Raw genomic sequence first — 4,048 nt, forward strand, 5'->3', positions numbered from 1 at the left:
TGGGTGTAGCCCGAGACAAACACCTCCAGATACCTGAATTAAAGTTCCACTTTAAAAACAAAGCACTTTGCTACAACTCAGTGCTCGTAATCTATTCTTTTTTTTTTTACTATAGACAAAAAAAATATGTTTTTTGTCTTTCTCAGAGATGAATGATTTTCATTGAAATATATAAGGAGGGAAAAGTCTAGGGATGAATTTTTTCCTACATTGGGTATCTGCCTAATAGAGAAAGCTTAGCAAGATTAAAAGAAAGACAAGACTAACAGTGGAAAACCTTAAGCAAAATTTATGACTGGAGTTACCTTAAGTATAAAATACCCGACAGAGGCAGCCTCACTACTAGGATTCTTCTATTGTTCATGCATAACCCTTGAGCTAGGAGAACAAACTTTGCAAAACAAATTAGGCTGAGAGAGGTTGTCCCATAAACAATTAATATAATTCAGAGCTGATTCACTGTAGATCAGAAAGTGTCCCGAGTACAGTGCTTCTCAGTAGGTAAACAGCCTAACAACTCCTTCATAATTATTGTCCTCTCTTCTACATAACAGAGTGTGGGAGCAGGCTGAGCTACAAAAAAACTTCAAAATCTTTGATACCACAACTTATGATGCTCTGAAAAGCTGGTAGGGAACAACTGCATGGTCTGCTTGCTTCTTGATCACAGTGTTTGGCCAATGGGTATGTCGTGTTTCCAGACTCCTTTAACAGTCAAAAGCAGCTGCTTATAAAATGCATAAATATCTGGAGATTTCTTCCCAAGGCAAATTGCAGTTTCTGCCGCCGCTTTGACTGAGCATTATTCTTTCTGGCTCATCTTGTTCTTCTGGTGCAAAGCATGAGAGGTTTTGCTGCTTGGAGAGCTTGGGTGTGCCTTTCTCACCAACACTTCTGGTCCTCCCAAAGCAGAAGAGGGTCCGTCTGCTGATCCGTGGCATAAGCAGGTCATCTGCCTGCTGTTGCCACTAAGGTGAAATCCAAACTTTTGAGCTTTTTGTTCGCATTTCTTTCTTTCTGCTTCCACCAGTAGCCCAAAGAGCTGGCCGTGTGAAGGCGGGACGGGTGTTTGTGCTGGGAGGGAGGAGCGTTTTGTTGTTAGTTGTGGTGCCTGCCTAAAGCTCTCAGCTGCTCCCCATCAGTCCGTGGTCCATCGTGCCTGCTCGCGCCAGCTCAAGTCTTCTATTTACTCTTGCTGCTCTCCTTGCAGATACCTTCCAGGACGTCTGTGGGCGCTGCTTTGGAGTTCTGCTTCTAAGCAAAGCCTTAACTTGTAACTGACTCTAATGCAAACTCGCCTGCATGCGTGTCCCAAAACTACTGCTTGATTTTGATAGAACCAAGTTCCTTTCCTGGATCCTCCTGCCCTCGCTAGCTGCCAACGTTTTGCTTTTTGACATGGGAGATGCCATTCCTCCTTCCTCTGAAGTGGTATGGGGCGTCACTGCATGGGTTTCTTAAGTTGGAGAGGTGTAAAATTTTCTTGGCAAACTGACATTTTTTGCATTTAAATGCCAGCGCCCAAACAAATGCTTTGTCTTTCCTGTAACGCCTTACTTAATCAAGTTCAGAATAAACTTGTATTTACATTAACAGTAAAAATCTTCTGGACGCTAAACTACTGAAGCTGTTCTTCATAGAACTAGACTATTCAGTAATAATAAAAAAGTACGTTTGTCTTGTTGCTTACACATATATTTATTTTTGCAACCATTTGATGATTTTTCACAACAGAACTAGGAAAGCTGTGTAAATCTCTTATTTAAAGAGAAAATACATATGGCTGCTTACTTGCCCTGGGGAAAAAACAAAATCTAAAAAAAAAATTCAGACCACCCTCTCGGTGTTTATGAGGTACCTCAACTACATGTACAGCAAGTGAATATGAAGAAACATACCCATCTTCGGTCTGTGTGTCTTTCTGTTTAAAAAAAAAAAAGCTAAATTAAGTCCCAAAGTTGCAAGTAGTTGTATCCATTTCTTCAGAGAAATGGCCTTAGCTTCCATTGCAATGCCCAGGGCAGCAGCAGCAGGGGGGGGGAGTCAGTAAACTGATGTTAAAAATAAACGTCTCTATCTGTAACAAGAGCAAATTAAACTTTTTGTCTGGCTTGAGCAAACCTTCATAACAAGTGCTTTCAGAGTTGAGGAAGGTTAAATCAATAAGCAATTAAATCACATTCATCACTTTTTCTATATTAAGGCAGACGCAGTAAGACATAGTTGTTGGGGTTTTTGTGTTTAAAGAGCTTTATTTTAGTCAACTGCAGGCATAGGCATTCGGGCCCTGGACAGACCTCCATGGGATTTAGCTGTGCTTTTGCAATTGTAAAGCAATTTCCAGTGTGGAAATGTGGATTGTCTTGCACAAGGGACATACCGAAGCTCATTAGTTAATGACTGTACATAGTCTCCATCGCCTTGCTCCACATAAGCTAAAGTGGAACAGGACTAATTAAGCAAGTAAACTTACTAGTTATTTTTAAATGACAAAATAATTCGATTATGGCCGTTATGCAACTAATTCCAAATAAATCTGAACAACCTCCTACCAGATTAAGGTGCAAACTCAGCAGTATATGATGTGCCCTTCACCGAACGCACTGTAACATTTGACTTGGTTTAACCGTTTCATGTTAACCAAATGTCCCAGAAGCTGCATTTCGCACTATTTTTCCCTACTCTAAATCACGCTGCTATGTTGATTTTGGTATACAGAGGATCACTATTCATGACTGAGATTAAAAATGGACTCTGGTAGTACATGCTTCTGCTTGCATACTTCAGTTCAAAAAACCCTAAATGTACAACTAGACTAGCCCTTTTATAACGTCAGTTTAAATAGTGGGATGCTGATGTCTGCGCGCTCTGAATGCGTCAGTGCTTTACACCCCTTTGAATTGCTTCTTGCTGTGCTACTGCAGGCATTGTTCTAAGGCCTAGAATATCCTTTTCTTCAACCAGAAGCCAGCTTTCTTTATCAGCTGCTACAGTTATTTGGCAAATAGCATTCCTTTTGTCCCTGCTTCTTCCAGTGTTGATGGAGGGAGAGCTGTTATAGCTTGCTGTAAGCTGGTAACCTAGTTACTGAAACAAGGGGTGATTAAAGGTTATCTTTTAATACTTCTTTTACAAAAGGAAGGAACTCTAAATAAAACTTAGCCAGCCATACGTGGATGAAAGTTGATTTTGCGTCTCAGATTTATGGGCAATAACTTGTTTCCCCTCCTGTAGACTTCTTAGTTTTAAATTTTCAAATATTAAAAAAAAAAAAAAACCTCTCATAGTAGCCTTTACTGTTTGCAACAGAAAACTGTCATATCCTCTGTTCTGAACTTCTGCACTACACTAATACTGTTCTGCATGCCCTGGCTATCAAGAATCCCATTGTGACCGGATGTCGCGAACTCGCAGGTTTTAGTTAGTACGCCTTACGCAATACCGTCTCTGTAGATACCAAAGAGACAGCAAACACTTCCCTTACACCAGTGGCAACTTGAAAGTCGTGGCTCAATGGGAATATGAATAGCACCTCTTTCCTAGGGTGCTTAAGAAAAGATTACAAGTGAACCACCATGTATACCAGCCCCTAAGCCTACCCTCCCGTGTCTTCTCTTTGGGCGTGTGTTAGAAAACAAAGCGTTTGACTGGAAACCAGTCCCAGCAATGCAGCCAGTGACATAGATAAAAATACTGCCTTCTACATTGGCTGCTTCCTAGGATATCAGGGTGCCTGTACTTCTATTTCTAAAGGACCTTTATTTTCTTAATTTGAATTCCACCCAATGGTGCAGTCTGACTTGGCTTCCCTCCCCCGTTTTCAAAAAACCAACCAATCATCAACCAAAATCCCCCCAAACAACCCAACCCCTATTACCCATTACAGTAATAGCTTTAACTGCCAATTAAAGAAAGAAATCAGTTTTTCACACACTGTTAAAATCAGTCTATTTGGAAGCGAATGTTCTTTCTGCCATGCGATATGTAACATCCATAGTGACTTCCACGGAGGTATGAAATCAGTGTATGTGTACTTTGGTCAAAGAAA

The sequence above is a fragment of the Nipponia nippon genome, unplaced genomic scaffold (genome assembly GCF_047370975.1).
Source record: "Nipponia nippon isolate SJK-2023a ecotype South Korea unplaced genomic scaffold, ASM4737097v1 scaffold_6, whole genome shotgun sequence".
NCBI lineage: Eukaryota > Metazoa > Chordata > Aves > Pelecaniformes > Threskiornithidae > Nipponia > Nipponia nippon.